Here is a 20,506-nt window from a genome sequence, read left to right as displayed (position 1 = left end):
TTAAGAGAAAATTAGTAAGACATAATTTCCAGCAGGAGCCAGAATAATTCACGATCGAGCATTAGACGAAGTCACAGAAAAATTTTCTCAACTACTCATTAGAAACGTTGTCAGAAATAGACAATATGTGAAAAAGGAGTATTCGAACCCCCAAAAAAATGGTGTCCCATTTCGTCCGCAAAAGAATTCTGAAGCACAAATAACATAATCGTATCTAGACTAGATTTTGTTTGGCCAAAAGTGCACAATCCTTTTTTTCTCCCTTTGGAAGCCTCTGGCGATTCCACTTCGCCCATGTTTTTTTGTTTCTTGGCATATTCTGTCATTTTAAGAGAAAATTATTAAGACATAATGTAAGACCCATAAAATATTAAGTTATTAATTATGAAATTTGAGATTTAAATTCCATAGTTTGGGCAAATAGTGATTTGAGAATTTATGGAAATTATAGATTTAATTTCCGAGCCGAAAATATTTAATTTGAGAATTTATGAATTTTGAGATTTAAATTACGGGAATTTTTAAATTAAAAGATTAAATATTTTCTTTGAATATTTATGGGATTTAACATTTAAATTCCAAGTTTCGGGAATTAAATAGGATTTAATTCGAAAATGCAACCTGATCAGGGACTGATTTGTAAGTATTGAAGTTTCAAGGGCTAAAGTGCAAAGTATCTTTTTAATTTTAATCTGAAGATATTTAATTTGGGAATATTTAGAGTTTGGATTTAAATTCTAATATTTTTAAATTATTTAGGATTGAAATTTTAATTAAAAAGAAGGCCGATGACTGAATTGCAATTTACGAAGTTTCAGGGACTAATTTGCAATTATGTCAATACATATCCGATTTTAATTGATTTATTAGCTTGAATACGTGTAACTATCAGATTTCCTTTGGAATTCAGAAATTTTGAGCAGAAAGAAGCCGAACCTTCCCTTTTCTTTTGATTTCCGTTCAAATCATCGTAACTTTGATCCGCTCGCCCGATTTTGATTCCGAAAAAAGTTCCGGAATACTTGCGAAGATGAGTTCGATTTGATGTAAGTCTTGATTTATTTCGGCATGTTTTGAAGATCAAAATCTGGTAGATATCAGAAATTTATGTTATGTATGTGTTCTTCAACGTTTATACATTCCGATATCGAAACCGAATCCAAGAGTTTATCTTATTTGTACTTAATCATGAATTCCAGCTTATATTAGATGATTATAGATGCTGATATGAGGAGTATGATGATGTTTTGCTGATTTGAATATGCGTATGAATTGTATTGAAGTTGGAAATGGTTTTGATATTTCGTCGGTTACCGATTTTCAATCGCTACGTCGTCAATTCATGTTTTGAGACCGTTTTGATAGGCTATGACTGAGCTGAGATCTTCTTTGAGATGTTATTGATGTTGTAGCAATTTTATTCTTCAATTTCAGATTAGTTTTGAAGGCTAACGAATCAAGAGCTTTGAATTCGAACCGAAGAAGAAGAAGTTGAGGTTTGAAGTGAATTTGGTTGAAGATGAATGATGATTTTGAATTGGTTATGAAATGATAAGATTGAATGAAGTTTGACATGAATGTTTTGATGTTATGTTTCAGATTTGAAGCGTTCAAAACAGAGAAAATACGAAGGTATATGACGACATCGCAAGTCAGGGATTTGAAACTCGAGAATGAAGCTTCTTGAGTTGTCCCGCCAAAACCACATACTTGTTTATTGTTTTGATTTGATTTTGATGTTGTCGATCCATCTCAGGTAGTGGATCTTTGAGTTTGAGTCGATACGATGATGATATGATATTGAATTTATTCTATGCCGAGGTCTGAGACGACCTTATTTTTTAGTCAAGGATGACTACGATAGATGGATATTCATATCAAGATCGGTTACGAATCTTGATGGCAACGACGTTTTATGAATCAATTCTTGATCGATATATGCGTTATTTACTCTACTATTGAGTCGATTATGATTAGAGTTGATATGATTTATTTAACGCTTTATATGTTGATTATACTGGGAATTATATTCTTACCGGAGTTTATCCGGATGTTGCTTTGTTTTGTATGTGTGCATGGCAACAGATGGGGCATGAGCTAATCAAAGACGACATTGATAGCTCGGGAGAGAGATGTAGCAAGTGTGGACTTGGGTTTAAGCTGAAGAATGGTAGATAGATAACATCAAACTTAGCAAGAAACTTGAGATTTGAAGTTTGTTTATGATATGTTGAATAACTTGTAGTTTTGTACTTTTTGAGCTATTAATTTGATGTAAGAAATGCATGAATTGATGCTCGAGCCTTGTTACATGTATAAATGCATGTTTGAGATTTTATAAACCATGATTTGAGTTGGTTTTTGAGGATTGAGATTGAGTTTCCAAAGTTGACAGCCAAAATGATTCTGCAGAATTCTGAAGCAGAGGAGCCCGCTCGATCGGGTGAACTCCACCGATCGAGCGAGGCCTTTAAATTTTCAAAACAGAGAATCGAGCTTTTGGGCTCGCTCGATCGGGTGAGTTCATCTGATCGAGCGAGGCCAAAATTGATGCAGACCCAAGAAATTGATTTTCAAGCTCGCTCGATCGGGTGAGTTTGTCCGATCGAGGGAGGTGCTGCATTTTTAAAAAAAATTTAGCTCTTGGTTTTAATATTAATTTATTGTTTGATTAATTATTTTATTAATCATTAATTATCTTAAGATGAGATTAGCAACCCGAGGTCCCCACACATAATTTCCAGCATTAGCCAAAATAATTCACGATCGAGCATTAGACGAAGTCACAGAAAAATTTTCTCAACTACTCAATAGAAACGTTGTCAGAAATAGACAATATGTGAAAAAGGAGTATTCGAACACCCAAAAAAATGGTATCCCATTTCGTCCGCAAAAGAATTCTGAAGCAGAAATAACATAATAATATCTGGACTAGATTTTGTTTGGCCAAAAGTGCACAATCCTTTTATTCTCTCTTTGGAAGCCTCTGGCGATTTCACTTCTCCCATGTTTTTTTGTTTGTTGGCATGTTCTGTCATTTTAAGAGAAAATTAGTAAGACATAATTTCCAGCAGGAGCCAGAATAATTCACGATCGAGCATTAGACGAAGTCCCAGAAAACTTTTTTCAACTACTCATTAGAAACGTTGTCAGAATTAGACAATATGTGAAAAAAGAGTATTCGAACCCCCAAAAAAATGGTGTCCCATTTCGTCCGCAAAAGAATTATGAAGCAGAAATAACATAATAATATCTGGACTAGATTTTGTTTGGCCAAAAGTGCACAATCCCCTTTGGAAGCCTCTGGCGATTCCACTTCGCCCATGTTTTTTTGTTTGTTGGCATATTTTGTCATTTTAAGAGAAAATTAGTAAGACATAATTTCTAGCATGAGCCAGAATAATTCACGATCGAGCATTTGATGAAGTCACAGAAAAATTTTCTCAACTTCTCATTAGAAACGTTGTCAGAAATAGACAATATGTGAAAAAGGAGTATTCGAACCCCCAAAAAAATGGTGTCCCATTTCGTCCGCAAAAGAATTCTGAAGCGGAAATAACATAATAATATCTGGACTAGATTTTGTTTGACCAAAAGTTCTACTTAAATTTTAGTTCGGAAAATCGATAATTTTGAATCTACCCATATAAAGGCAGGCACAACAGATTGATGCATAAAAGATGATATAACATAACAGATTTTATAATGTGAAAAGTGCCCAAGAGCCACACTAGGACAAGATGCACACCAACTGCTCTTTTCTTTCGGCCTTGATGTGGATCTGATTTCAAAATGCTTAACCTCTTGCCGAGCAAACTTCTCTTGTTCTTTTCCGTCAGTGAAATCAATATACGCCAATCCCTTCATAAGATCACAGTAAGAACGTGGAGAGAAAAAATTATATTCTCTACTAGACCAGATAAATGATATAACAACTGTCAAGCAGATGATTACTACTGAGACATGCCCTTGATTTTTTTGTGAATTTGTCAATAAGTATTCGAATATCCACCGCTCCTCCATCAGCACCAAAGAAATTACGCAGGTCACCCTCAGTTGCTTGCGCAAATCATATCATTACCAAAATTTAAGTTTTGTTTTTCTTTCATTTGTGTTAGAACCTAATGGGGGGGGGGGGGATTTAGGTTCTATTGGTAACTTTAGCAATTTAAAGCGATTATGCAAATACGCAAGCGGAAGACTTAAAGCAATTAATAATAAGTGCAGTAAATAAATGCGTAATGTAAATAAAGCAGTAAAAGGGATAAGAGATGTTTATGGAAGTTCGACGATAAATCATCTACGTCTCCCCTTCTTGGTTAATATCGATTAACCAAGGATCCACTAGCACTTCGAACGACTTGGCTTTGATGGCTCCAAGGATAGCCTTACAACTTGACACGATCACCGCGCCGATACAACTCAACACTTGGTCTTAAGGGCTCCAAGGATAGCCACAACACTCGTAAATACACTTGGCTTCACACACAAGTGTTTACAATAACCGAGCAACCAACACACGAATGAACTTATACAAACAACCCTCGATTTTGAATATATATTTCACAAATTTTTTTTAACTCTTGTAGGAGAGGAACTTGCTTGCAAAGAGAGTTGAGAGTGAATTGGTGAGTTGAGAAGGCTTCAAATGGCATGTATTTATAGGTGCCAATCCGAACGGGTTCGGGTCGTCCGAACGGGCCTTTGGGTCGTCCGAACCTTGTCTGATTGAAATTCAAATTCTTACGGCTGGTGAACTGTTCGGGTGGTCCGAAGTCATCTTCGGGTCGTCCGAACGGCGGCATTAAATTCATTCCGGCAAATTTTCTTCCGACAAAATCTTCATGGCCGTAAAGGAGTTCGGGTCGTCCGAACCTGTCTTCGGGTCGTCCGAAATAGTCATTTCGTGGCCTCCGAGAGTGCCTCCGATCTTTATTTAATTTTTGGAAAATCTTCGGGTCGTCCGAAGTAGTCTTTTCATGGCCTCCGAGAGTGCCTCCGATCTTTATTTAATTTCTGGAAAATCTTTGGGTCGTCCGAACTCACTTTGGATCGTCCGAAGTAGTCTTCGAAGTCTCCGAACTTGTCCTCCGATCTTTATTAAATTCTGGAAATACTTCGGAGCATCCGAAGTTGTCTTCGGGTCGTCCGAACCTGGACAGATTTGAACTTTTGAATTTTTATTCCTAATTTTTTGATTATCGGTTCTTGCTTCCAATATTGTCTATACTCAAAAATATTATTACCTGTAAATTTCTCACTTTAAACTGTTAGTAACGTTTAACCGAGTTTTGTAATCATCAAAACAATTTAATTATGAGAATTGTTAATGCATTAAAAATATTAATCTCATTACACGAGATTTGTATTCGTTTAAGGCGTAACAATCTCTCCCTTTTTGATGATCACAAAACTTGGTTAAATATGAGAAATAAATTTACAATATTAAATAAACAATTTAAATTTGCACAATATAATTGCATGAATAAAACTTCCCCTAAATTTGATGAATAATTATTTAACCAAATTAATTCTTCTCCTTTTTGCGATAATCAAAAAGCAATTAAAAGACGAGAAAATTAAATTACACAATAATTTCATTAAACTAATTTAGAAATTTTTACATTAAAAGCATAAACAAGTACAACTTAAAATGCAAAAATAAAATCTAAGAGTCATCATCGTGCTGCGGCGGAGGATAGCGAGAGAAAAAGTCATCGAAGCGAGTCTCCAGCGAGGCAACTCTCATAGTCAATGCATCCATAGAGGCAGTAGAAGATGCAAAGTGGTTGGCTAGATTCCCTTCAATGCGCTGAAGAGTTTCGAAAAGACTATCAGTCTGAGGAGCGGGGGTCGCAGGAACTTCGGGTAACTCAAATGGAAGCTCGCCAAGATTTGCAAAAGTATGAAAACCAGAAGAAGAAGGTCCTCTTTCTTCGGCAGGCGGCCCATTGGGAAAACCCTTAGCTTGAGAAGTGGGTGAAAGACTCGAATAAGGAAGTGAAAAATGTTTATTCGGAAGATATTTTTTAAAGGCACGAGTTGGGTCATTAACCCAACAAGAAAGGACAGGATTCCAAGATAGTTCCATCTTGGTAATCGAAAAATGGTTGAAAGTGTGGAAATCGAAGATGGGAAGAGCATTTGGGTTATCAAAAGAGATTTCAAAATAAGTCAAAATGCGGTTGATGACACGAGCAAAAGGTAGAGAAACTTTCCTCGTGGCTTTAGTCGCATTATGCATAGCCTGCATAATGAATCGAGAAAGGTTGAAAGGACGGGAAGAGACAATATGGTAGAGAACATAAAGATCAAAATATTTGCAGGTGGATGAGTCTCCACTGCGCGGAATGATGGAAGTAGTGATCAATTTTTGAATGATTTGGTAGTCAGGACGGAGTTGTTTCAAAGAAAGACGATCGTCGGCAACAGTGGCTGGACGACCAAGAATGGTAGAAAGAACCTCATCTCGATCAAAAGTAGGATCATCAGTGGGCCATCCCTGACCGAAATAGTTGCTGGGTCCCAGCAAAGGAAGGTCAAACCACTCGGCAAAGTTGGAGACAGAAAAGCGAACATGCCGACCCTGGACAATCGTGGCGATATGAAGCTCCTCGCCAAGTTCGAGTTTCAGGTTGGCGTAGAACTCGTAAAGTAACTCTGGAAAGATGGCATCCGGAATAGAAGGCTGGAAAAAGGATTCCCAATGTTGGGCAGCAATGAGAGGCAATAAAAGCAGATGTGATGTCGCAAGATATGTGACATCGAAAATACGACAGGGTAAAATCGGTCGAGTGGGATAATCCTCAGGGATAGGACGAGAAATAGCCGGTAAATTTGGATCATGGATAGGAATTGGGCGGCTAGAGCTGGCTTGATCATGACGGCGTTTGGTAGGCATTTTTAGGCTATATTTCGGATGAAAGAGGAGAAAAGTAAGTTTTTAGGGGTGAAGAAATCGGATGGCCCGAGGGGGTATATATAGCAGAGGGTTCGGACGATCCGAACTGGGTTCGGACGGTCCGAACCTGATTACCGAGGGGATAAGATTGACAGTCTGTAATTCAAGTTCGGAGGACCCGAAGTTCATTCGGATGGTCCGAACAGTTCATTTTTAAGTTCGGGTGGTCCGAAGTGTTTCGGAGGGCCCGAAGCTGAGGCGGTCAAAAATTCAAAGTTTTACCGCCCATAGTTCGGACGATCCGAAACTTGGTTCGGAGGGCCCGAACTGGCTAATTAGGAGGGAATTTTGAAAGTCTTGAATTGAATGGGTGCGAGGCAGTTCGGACGATCCGAACTATGGTTCGGGTGGTCCGAACCTGCCGAAGTTTTAAAAATTCGAAAAATGACCCTTAAATTAAATTTTGCAATTTTAAGTATTAAATCAAATAATTCACATAAAATGTGAGCTTTTTAATTTTGAATAAATATAATTGATTTATATTATCCAAAATTAATTTGCTCGATTTTAATATTAAGCTCCCCTTAATATGACATTAAATTTATTTATGTTCGTAAGTGTTTACAACTCAATCATGTCAAGTTCACCACGCAAACGAATAAAAGTATTTTCATCTAGTGGTTTTGTAAAAATATCAGGAATTTGATTTGACGTGTCAACATATTGAAGTTTAACTTCATTTCGTTCGATGTGGTCAAGAATAAAATGATGACGAATGTCAATATGTTTGGTGCGCGAATGTTGAATCGGATTTTTTGTAAGACATATGGCGCTAGTGTTATCACAAAAAATAGGGATTTTTGAAAAAGAGACGCCATAGTCGAGCAATTGATGCTTCATCCAAAGAATTTGCGCACAACAACTACTAGCAGCCATATATTCGGCTTCGGTTGTTGATAACGCAACACAATTTTGCTTTTTCGAAAACCAAGAAACTAAAAAGTTTCCTAAAAAGAAACAAGTTCCACTAGTGCTTTTTCTGTCCACCTTATATCCACCAAACTCGGCATCACAATATGCTTTTAAATCAAAGAAAGAATTTTTCGAATACCACAAGCCAAGATTTGGAGTATTTGAAAGATATTTGAAAATGCGTTTTAAGGCGAACAAATGTGATTTCTTTGGATATGATTGAAATCGTGCACACAAGCAAACACTAAACATAATGTCCGGTCTACTAGCAGTAGCATAAAGTAAGGAGTCAATCATACTGCGAAAGGAAGATTGATCTACAGATTTATCATTTTCATTCTTGTCGAGTCTGATTGTTGTGCTCATCGGTGTGGATGAATTGTATTCTCCATCCCAAACTTTTTTAGATTCTCCTTGATGTATTTGCTTTGGTTCACAAAGAACCCATCCTTGCATTGTTTGATTTGCAATCCGAGAAAATAGTTAAGTTCCCCCATCATGCTCATCTCAAAGTGTTCCTGCATAAGCTTGGAGAAATCTTGACAAAGAGATTCGTCAGTAGAACCAAATATTATATTATCAACATAAATTTGCACAATCAAAAGATCATTTTTGACATTCTTGGTGAATAAAGTAATGTTGATCTTTCCTCTTGAAAAACCATTTGAAAGCAAGAAAGTAGACAGTTTATCATACAAAGCTCTAGGAGCTTGTTTCAATCCATACAAAGCTTTGTTTAATCTATACACATGATCAGGCAGTAAAGCATCAAGAAAGCCATCAGGTTGTTCAATATAAACTTCTTCTTTCAATTCACCATTCAGGAAAGCACTCTTAACATCCATTTGAAATAACTTAAAATTTCTAGAGCAAGCAAAAGCAAGTAGCATGCGAATGGATTATAGTCTAGCAACAGGCGCATAAGTTTCATCATAATCTATGCCTTCTTCTTGACTATATCCTTTTGCTACAAGTCTAGCTTTATTTCTAGTAATAGTGTCATGCTCATCAAGTTTATTCCTATAAACCCATTTAGTGCCAATAATAGATCTATCATGCGGCCTAGGAACAAGATTCCAAACATCATTACGTTTAAACTCATTCAATTCATCTTGCATAGCAATAATCCAAGAATCATCTAATAAAGCATCATTAATGCACTTAGGTTCAACATGTGAAACAAAAGCAAGATGATTGCAAATATTATTAAGAGAAGAACGAGTGGTTACTCCCTTCGAAGGACTACCAATGATAAGATCTATAGGATGATCTTTGTGAAGTGTCCAATCCTTTGGAAGTGGTGTTTCCTCAACAGAAATATCTAAATCATTTAGACTTGATGAAGTCATCTCTTCTTCGAGTAATTCTACATCATCGTTAGTAGTACGAGGAACTATAGACATAGATTCATCAAATATTACATGCATTGATTTTTCAACAAGTAAAGTGCGTTTATTAAATACTCGAAAAGCCTTACTTGTGGTAGAATATCCGAGAAAAATACCTTTGTCGGATTTGGCATCAAATTTGCCAAGGTTGTCCTTACCATTATTATGAATATAGCATTTGGAACCGAAAGCTCGAAAGTATGAAATGTTAGGCTTTCTCCCTCTCCATAATTCATATGGAGTTTTCTTGAGAATTGGCCTTATTGATACACGATTAATGATGTAACAAGCAGTGTTCATTGCTTCAGCCCAAAAATATTTTGGTAGAGAATGCTCACATATCATGGTCCTCGCAATCTCCACAAGTGTCCTATTTTTCCTCTCAGCGACCCCGTTTTGTTGAGGATTTCTAGGACAAGAAAAATTGTGACCGATGCCTTTCTCTTCACAAAAAATTGTAAAACTCTCATTTTGAAATTCAGTTCCGTGGTCACTACGGATCTGTTTTATAGAAAGATTTTTCTTATTCTCAACTCGTTTGACAAAAGTTTTAAAATAATCAAAGACATCATTTTTGTGGGCTAAAAACAATGTCCACGTGTAACGTGAAAAATAATCCACAATGACAAATGCATAAAGCTTCCCTCCTAGGCTAGCGTTCCTCGAGGGACCATATAGATCTAGGTGAAGAAGTTCAAGGGGCATAGAAGTTGATACAAAATTTTTGCTTTTAAAAGATTTTCTTGTATGTTTGCCAAGTTGACATGCATCACAAACAGAATCTAATTTTAAATTGAGTTTTGGCATACCAACAACTAAATCAAGTTTAAAAAGTTTTTCTATGGTACTAGGACCAACATGACCTAGTCGTCTATGCCAAAGAATGTTGTCATCAACATTCAAGGATACAAAACTTTTAATATTTGATAAAGATAAATTGTTTAAAGAAACCTTGTATACATTTTCACTTCTATATCCTTTGAAATTTATGGATTTGTCAGTCATGAGTGATATAGTGCAGTGTTGGGGAGTGAATTTGACTTCCTAACCTCTATCGCACAATTGACTTATGCTTAGTAGATTATGTTTAAGCCCTTTCACTAGGAGTACATCATCAATCAAGCAGGATTTAGAAATACCTATTGAGCTGATTCCTTCGATAACTCCTTTGCTGTTGTCTCCAAAGGTGACAGATCCCTTCTCCTTTGGTTTGATGGATTGGAGTAGCTCTTTGTTTCCCGTCATATGTCTAGAACATCCACTTTCTAGATACCATATGCTAGGGAGAACAGTTTTCCTATTTCCCTGCAAAAATTGGTTTTGGTATCCTTTAGTTCTTTTGGGTCCACAATGTTAGAAAAGAGAGATATAAAATAGACTTCTAAGAGTTCAGTCTCTCATAGAAACATCATCGCCACTTTCTAAGAGTGCTTCCAGTAGTATATAGGGCTATGGCCTCTTTAAAAACCTATTTTCTTGGACAGAGCAGCGTTCATCAGGAAGACCAGTCGCAAGTCAAGGCAGTTTAAACCGGTCTATGATGAACTCCCTTAGATCATGATCTCATAATGCCAACTGATGAGTTTTTAAGTACTCTTAGGCCTCCATTTCATATAACTCTTTTGATCATATTGAAATCTCAAGGATCTACATTTATATCTAGCATGACCAATTTTACAACAATAAGAGCATGTAGGGGGTGATCTCATTTTTGCTTTAGCAATTAGACTAGTAAAATCTATTGATTTCTTACCGTACCCTATTCCACCCTTATCAAAACTATATTTCTGCATGCTAAGTAGACTATTCAATTTATTACTACTGACATTGAACTTATTAAAAGATTTTTCTAAGTGGGCTATGTCATCCTTTAATCTTACATTTTCATGCCCCTTAGTTTCTAATTCATTTTTAAGGTTTTTATTTTCCTTTCTAAGTGACTTAGCCATATCAAACATTTGTTTATATGCATGTAGTAGTTCGTCATAGGAAGGTACCTTGTCATCGTCGTCGGAGACGATGTCATCACTTTTAGCCATGAAGCAGATGTTTGCTTCCTCCTCGTCATCGTCGCTATCACTCCAAGTGGCTATGAGTGTTTTCTTCTTTTCCTTGTCAACTTTTTTCTTGAAAGGACACTCATTTGCATAGTGGCCTTGTTGTTGACAGTTGTAGCAGGTAACTTCTTTGTCCGTCTTCTTTTTGAAGTTGTTTCCTCGCATAAATCTTTTGAATTTTCTTGCAAAGAGTGCCATATCATCATCTTCATCTTCATCTTCTTTGGATTGGCTAGATAGAGCAATCCCCTTTGCCTTGATATCTTCTTTTTTTATTTCCTTCCTTGTTGACAGTTCCAACTCATGGGTTTTTAGAGTCCCATGAAGTTGATCAAGGTCATAGGAAGTGGTGTCGCCTTTGTTGGATTCTATGATAGCCGTCCTCTTGGCATCCCACTCCTTGGGTAAGGCGCGTAGAGCTCTCCTACACACTTGTTTGGTTGGATATTGTTCCCCGAGTTGGGCTAGCTCATTGATAATTTGAGTAAGCCTTCGGAACATAGTATCTACATCTTCATTTGATTCCATCTCGAATGTTTCGTATTTGAGTTGGAGTAGATCGATCTTCGTTTCTTTGACTTGATTAGTCCATTCATGGCATATCTCCAACTTGTCCCATATCTCTTTAGCGGATGAGCACATTGAGATCCGGTTGTACTCGTTCATATCTAAGGAACAATGAAGAATATTCATGGCTTTAGCATTTTGAGATATAAGTTTCATATCCTCCTTAGAAAAGTCGTCCATTCCCTTAGAAATTTTGACATCCTCAACCTCTTTAATAGGTATGTAGGGACCTTTCACAGTAACCTTCCAAAGGTCATAATCTACGGATTGGATATATAGGGACATTCAGTTTTTCCAATATCCGTAGTTTATGCCATTGAAAAGAGGAGGATGATTTGTTGATTGTCCTTGAGCATAGTCGCTCGCTAGATTTTCCATAAGAACCTTTTTGAAAATATTTTGAAAAAGGTGGCTCTGATACCACTTGTTAGAACCTAATGGGGGGGGGGGATTTAGGTTCTATTGGAAATTTTAGCAATTTAAAGTGATTATGCATATACGCAAGCGGAAGACTTAAAGCAATTAATAATAAGTGCAGTAAATAAATGCGTAATGTAAATAAAACAGTAAAAGGGATAAGAGATGTTAATGGAAGTTCGACGATAAATCGTCTACGTCTCCCTTTCTTGGTTAAGATCGATTAACCAAGGATCCACTAGCACTTCAAACGACTTGGCTTTGATGGCTCCAAGGATAGCCTTACAACTTGAGACGATCACCGCGCCGATACAACTCAACACTTGGCCTTAAGGGCTCCAAGGATAGCCACAACACTCGTAAATACACTTGGCTTCACACACAAGTGTTTACAATAACCGAGCAACCAACACACGAATGAACTTATACAAACAACCCTCGATTTTGAATATATATTTCACAAATATTTCTTTTAACTCTTGTAGGAGAGGAACTTGCTTGCAAAGAGAGTTGAGAGTGAATTGGTGAGTTGAGAAGGCTTCAAATGGCATATATTTATAGGTGCCAATCTGAACGGGTTTGGGTCGTCCGAACGGGCCTTCGGGTCGTTCGAACCTTGTCTGATTGAAATTCAAATTCTTACGGCTGGTGAACTGTTCGGGTGGTCCGAAGTCATCTTCGGGTCGTCCGAACGGCGGCAATAAATTCATTCTGGCAAATTTTCTTTCGACAAAATTTTCATGGCCGTAAAGGAGTTCGGGTCGTCCGAAGTAGTCATTTCATGGCCTCCGAGAGTGCCTCCGATCTTTATTTAATTTTTGGAAAATCTTCGGGTCGTCCGAACTCACTTCTGATCGTCCGAAGTAGTCTTTTCGTGGCCTCCGAGAGTGCCTTCGATCTTTATTTAATTTCTGGAAAATCTTCGGGTCGTCCGAACTCATTTCGGATCTTCCGAAGTAGTCTTTGAAGTCTCCGAACTTGTCCTTCGATCTTTATTAAATTCTGGAAATACTTCGGAGCATCCGAAGTTGTCTTCGGGTCGTCCGAACCTGGACAGATTTGAACTTTTGAATTTTTATTCCCAATTTTTTGATTATCGGTTCTTGCTTCCAATATTGTCTATACTCAAAAATATTATTACCTGCAAATTCTCACTTTAAACTGTTAGTAACGTTTAACCGAGTTTTGTAATCATCAAAACAATTTAATTATGAGAATTGTTAATGCATTAAAAATATTAATCTCATTACACGAGATTTGTATGCGTTTAAGGCGTAACAATTTGTTAGTCAATTAATCATTCATTTTTTTAAAAAAAATGTGTTTTTTTTTTTTGCAATTGAGAATGAATTAATGCTTAATTTTCGAATGTAAAGTATATTTTCTATCAAAAAAAAAAAAAATTGGGTTCTGTACACGTTATTTTTTGTCATTTTTTCGGCATCTAAACATCAATTAACAGTTGTTATTGGTTGTGTGTAGGTTGTGTTCTCAAGTTGTCGATCGATTAACCGGTGTTTTTTTTTTGCTTTATTAATAGTATATTGTTACCTACACTGAACATAAATCCTGACTCCGTATATATATATATATATATATATATATATATATATATATATATATATATCTGTGTGTGTGTGTGTGTGTGTGTACGCATGAATTCCGATAAATTATATAGAAAAAATTGCTTTTTTGGTCTTGTATGTTTGTCAATTTGTGATTTTAGTCCTTTATATTTTCATATTTCAGTTTTAGTCCGCTATCTTTATTTTTTTGGCAATTTTAGTCCTTTTTCCGACGTGGCTCTGACGTGGCACCAAGTCAATGCTGATGAGGAGCTGACGTGTAAAATGTCACGTAAGCATTTTCGAATAAAAATGACCAAAATTGCAAAAAATCAGAACATGCAGGACTAAAACTGAAATGTGAAAACATAAAGGACCAAAATCGCAAAGTGACAAAAATAACGGACTAAATTTGCAATTTTTCCAATTATATATATATCGAAATATATGCATTAGTTATATCGAATCATTAAATATGAGCACAATTCATATAAAAATTAATATAACCCCACATAAGATTTCTACAATCCAGTAGGAATTAAACTATAAAATGAATCACATCCATTAGCATTTCTAAAATAAATGTCCGTCGGCCGGCTTCTTTATCTTTTGTTTTTCTCATTTTCAAGGAAATAAAGTTTTTTAAAAAAAAAATAAAAATGAAAATTAAGCAATATGTAAAAGATATATCATTCATCCACACACATGTTGTTTAATTTAATTTTATGTAATAAGTATATTTAATATTTGTACAATTAATTTTCAAATTTAAAGTATATATGTATTTTTTAACAAGTTAAACAATTGTATAGTTTGAAAAAGAAACAATTTTTAGAAGAGTTTTGTGATAATTATCAAATTTAATAGAGTGTGTAATCCTTTATATACACTTTGTGCACACATAATATTATTCATTAATTGATCACACATCTTTGTTTCATCCCACGAATGACTCGATATTATTTCTAAATACATCAGATTTACAAATTATCGTGTTAATTATGTTCGATACTGAAATATCCAGGTTTCGGTGCTTGTCAAACTAATCCGATGGAAGTCAACTAATTAGCAGGAAAAGCAAAACTGATATGAGCTAAACTGAGTTGACCTTTGACCCAAACTGAAAACACTTCGGAGGGAAAGAATTAAGTCTTCAAGAGAATAAGAACGCTTTATTAAAGAAAGCGTTAAAACGAGTTTTCAAAAAAAAATGTGTAAACTGATCACATGAAGACATGTGCTAAACTGATATCAAACTGAGCTACCTAACTGATTAATCGCAAGCATCTTACTCATGGCATTAGTTTACTATCGCAACCAGAATTGGATAAGGCTTCCCATTCAAAACTGACAACGCCAAGTTACAGAGAGAAAGCCAGCATACTATTGTCAGAGAATGTTGGAGAAAATACAAGCCAACTGTAAATGATTTGAATTCAAATGGAGTCGTTGGATAAAACACTGATATATATACAAGATTAAGAGAAGAAACATACAATGCGAGATTAATAACTGTGTGAACCATTGAGGAATAATTGAGAAGAAAAAACACAAAGTGCAAGAACATTCAAAATACTCTCAAGAACGATTGTAGCCAACTGATCGAGCACACACATAAAAGATTATTCTGATCAAGTGTAGGATCAATCTGTGTTAAGATCTATCAAGTTATAAACTCCTGTATAGATCATTTGAGTGTTTTGTGAAAACACTATCATTGTAATAAGAAGCAGTTTAGGGTTGTACGTGTTCTTGATTCTAGGAGTTCTGGGATAAGTTATTTGTGTAAGTCCTAGTCTTAGATCGGGCTTTTACAAATTTCTTGTAACTGTCAAAGTCTTCTAAAGTGAATCATTTTGAGGTGAAAAAATGGGTGATGTAGGAGAGATTGAAATCTCCGAACATCCATAAACATCTCTTATGTTACTTAACTTTCAGTCTATCATTTCCACACACTCACGAAACTGATTAACCATTTGAATCTTGTTCTAATATGTTGATTGACATTTTTCGCACATACTTTGTTTGTAAATCAACATCGACACACGAGAAAAAAAAAAGCTTAGTTGACTAATCTCAACTTGTAAAAGTTATTAGAGTAAATTGCTATAGTGACTCACCCTCAACCGATCATATCAAATTATTTATTATTTTATAATCTTTAAATTATATATCATTTACTATTTTATCACACAATCCAAATGGTAACTTTAATTTTCACAAAGTATTAATGTAAATATATATATATATATTTATACAGCCATTGAAATTAAAGCAACTGGCAACAGTAGTGTATTGGATTTAGCCATTAATCTTTCGAACTTCAAAGATATTTAGTAGGCCCGATAATCTCTGAGATCGGAATAAATTTCAAAGCATAACCCATCTCACTACTTTGGGTTTTTTTTTATATTTAATTTTAAAAAAATAAATTTCAAAAATAAGTTGAATTGAAAACGGTTGCACATATACCGCAAAACACCAATGCTAACAGCGGACGCTGGAATTTTAAATTCCGGCATCCGCTTGAATGAGCAGCAAACTTGAATGATAGGCAGCGTCTACTACTCAATGCAGCGGACGCTGCTTAATGCATGGGGACTCCGGAAATGGGAGTCCCTATGTGCATTTCTTTTTTTTTTTTTGTTTTTATTTTTTAAATAAATTATGAAATTAATAATATTTTATAAATTATTATTTCTTTAGTATTAATATGAAATCTAAACTTTAATTTTAATGTTTGAATACTCTAAAAAAAATATTATTTGAATATTTTTCAAAAAACAAAACAAAAAATTTACAGTTAAATAAATTAAATTGATTAGATAAATTTATTTTGATAAGATATATTTATAAAACATTAGTTAATCTAAATAATATATTTTCAATAAATTTATTTAATATTAAAATTTTAAATTTAAATTTTATTTTTAACTTAAATTTTAGGTTTAGCCACAAAATCGAAGAACTTACACGAATCAAAATTAATTAAAATAGATATATGAATATGCTAACTAAAATTTAAGTTAAAAATAAAATTTAAATTTAAAAATATAATATTAAATAAATTTATTGAAAATATATTATTTAGGTTAACTAATGTTTTATAAATATATCTTATGAAAATAAATTTATTTAATCAATCTAATTTTTTTAACTGTAATTTTTTGTTTTGTTTTTTTAATAACTTTTCAACATGGTTAACAAATTCAAAAATTATTTTTTTTGAGAGTATTCGAACATTAAAATTAAAGTTTAGATTTCATGTTAATATTAAAGAAATAATAATTTATAAAATATTATTAATTTCATAAAATTTTTTTTAAAAAAAAAGAAATGCACATGGGGACTCCCATTTTTGGGAGTCCCATGCATTAAGCAGCGGCCGCTGCATTAGGAGCGGAATTTAAAATTCGAGCGTCCGCTGACTTATTTTTGAAATGAATTTTTTTTAAAATTAAATATAAAAAACCCCAGTACTTTAGAGGCAATAAAATCGCCAAAAAGAACCCAATAAAATACGTATAGGCCCAATAAATATGAAAAAATAAATATGGAAAAAGTTGATTTTTTTTAAATACAAGCACGAGTAATCAATTACAATAAATGTAACGAAACTATCCGCACAACCGACGGGACTTGAGCATTGACCCGAGACTTGTTTATCTCGGACAAAAAAACTACTTAAATCTACCTAAATAAATTAAGAAAATACTCACAATCAGCGGGAATCGAACGTGAGACCAATTGGTCTCAGCCTCTCAGGGCCTCACCCTTGGCCATTGGGCTAAGGACTCATTGGCAAAAAAAGTTGATTTTGATATACACGTACTCGTTATATTTACTGCGCATCAAACTTTAGCAAAACCATGGGTGAACATTCGACCAAATCGAATTAATCGAAACCCAATTTAACTAAATATGTTTTTTGTCCGATTGTATTCAACCGAATTTTTCTCCAAAACCGAATTGGATTAAAATCCATTACTTCGCTCAGTAATTGAGTTAACCTATTTTTTAAAAAATTAAAAATTAATAAAGTAAATCTGAGATTTTTATAATAAAACACATTATGTCTAAACAACATTAAAATAACAAAAATGACCTACAATATTATTAATTAATAATTAAATATAAAAACAATAAACATTTTATAAACAATATTTAAATCCTAACAAAAAATTCAAAAATATAATTATTTAATAATTCGGTTAGTTTTACTAAATAAAGTTATAAGTTAAATATTATGTTGAATACTTTTAAAAATAATTATTTATCTTTACTCCTTTATTATATTATTACTTTTCATATCTCAGGCACCTGGTAAATAACCTGTATTATAATTTAATTGAAAGTAAAAACTAAATTTAGAAACTAGGGTATTTCGCACGCACATATAAATTTTCTGTTAATTAATAATTTTCGTGTTACGATCATAATTAAATGATTAAATATTAAAAATTTTGGTGTATATATATAGAGGAATGCTCAGCTGCTTAACCATGTTTTCCCACTTGGTCCGCGACCACTAAAACCCGGTAGTTGGTTTTAGTGTTTTTTTTTTCCATCACTAAAACCCAGTTGCGGACCAAGTGGGGAAACATGGTTGGGCAGCTGAAAATTTATATATATATATATATATATATATATATATATATATATATAAACAAACCTTTAGATATATATAAAATATTATTTTAACAATTTTTAAAATAGATTATATATTATAATTATAGATAAATTATAAATAAATTAATTACTGCTAGGTAGGAAAATCATCGATTACAAGATACAAATCTTTACAAATCTTATCTTGACATATTTATTTTTGATAACATATTTTAATAAGATACTTATCTTCAATAATAATATATTTTTAACAAGGTCTAGTCAGTGATCATTCTAATTATTTCCAAACGTGAAGAACAAAGATTCATAAAATACATATTGCTGCGTAAATCTAGCTAATATCGAAGAAGATGGCTGAATATTACTCTTGGTGCCAACAAAAATTATTCATGTCACCTCCGATGTTTAATACAGAGTCCGGAGCCTCGGCCGGGGTCGATTTCGAGTAACATTTAACTTAATTTACTTGCCCAATGTTCCGAATCATATAAGGTTGTTAACAAAAATTTGAGAAGTGAAGCTCTCTCAAACACTACCTAAATCTTCGAAGAAAAATGTTAGTTGAAGGAGTCATTGATGGTCGGAAGAGTTGGAATTACCCGCGAGACCGTTTTCAGGACGAGATGCTTCCTATTATATATGAACATATGGATCAAATCTTTGAAGAACAAAAGACAGAGTTGTGCGACTTGCTCTTGAGATGCCATGTGGTCATTATTTCCACGGGAAGTGCATCAAAACATGGTTGAGGAGAAATCACCGCAGCCCTCTTTGCGTTTTCGGGATGAAAACATACTAGACATGCCATTTTTAGTAATATACTTTTTTTTTTTTTTGAAAATTAGTAATATATAAACTTGTATTTGGTTAGTTTACGCATCTTTTCTAAGGTTGATTTCTTTATGTTTCACATAAGAATTTTATGAAGTTGTAATCTGTCTGGTTTAAATTTGATACCCTTTAGGAGGCTATCATTGTGCTCTGAAATTTAATTTTTGTTTTCAAGAATTCATATCTCATATTTGTTAATTGATATGGAAACTGCCTAAAGAAATCGTTCGAGTAAAATGAAATAACCCTTTAATTAATGCTTCCTTTGTTCTGAATCTCTGATTCATGTTTCTAACTCAAATGTTCTCTGATGTAATTTTGGGATGATGCATGTGACTACAACTTACATTATGATACATATAGAAACTATGGAAAATCACCGGAAGAAGCTATAACGATTTATTTAAACTTTGTTTGCGGATAACGAATTATTTAAAAATATATTTGTTTCATACGAAGTTTGACTCGATTTTTATAAAACATCATATTTTCAAATCATTATGTTATCCTTATACACTATGCTCCATTTGATTTGACTGATATGATAATTAATACATAGATAAGTATTATAATATAATAAAAAATAAATAAAAAATGATAGTTAATATAATATTTGCTTTGATTGATAGATTATAGTTTATTTAATTTGATTGATTAAATTTTATATAAAAATGATAAATTACCATTTTGTAATTTTAATAATAAATAAAATATGAATAATATTATTTATAAGGGGTAATATAGTAATTTAAATTCAATGATTTGATTGATTTAAGATAAATAATTAATAATTAATAATTTGATTGATGTAAAATAAATAATTAATAAATGGATAAATAACATGACGAGAAGAACACATAATTGTATAAGATAAATTATACATAGATTAATAATATAGGCTACCAAACGGATATTATCATTCTTCTAGGCATTGTTTGGTTTGATGTATTATTAATCTATGTATAACTTATCCCAATTAATTTCGCCTTATTTTTTTCATATTATTTATTTATCTATTTATTAATTAATAATTTTACATCAATTAAATCAAATAAATTATAATCTATCCATCAAATCAAATAATGTATTAACTATTTTTTCTTATTTATTTTTAATTTATATTATATTACTTATCTATAGATTACTTATCCTATCACTCAAACCAAACGGTGCCCTATA

The sequence above is a fragment of the Henckelia pumila genome, chromosome 3, assembly GCF_033568475.1.
Source record: "Henckelia pumila isolate YLH828 chromosome 3, ASM3356847v2, whole genome shotgun sequence".
NCBI classification, from domain to species: Eukaryota; Viridiplantae; Streptophyta; class Magnoliopsida; order Lamiales; family Gesneriaceae; genus Henckelia; species Henckelia pumila.
The sequence above is the reverse complement of the archived record's forward strand: the minus strand, read 5'-3'. Positions refer to the sequence as shown.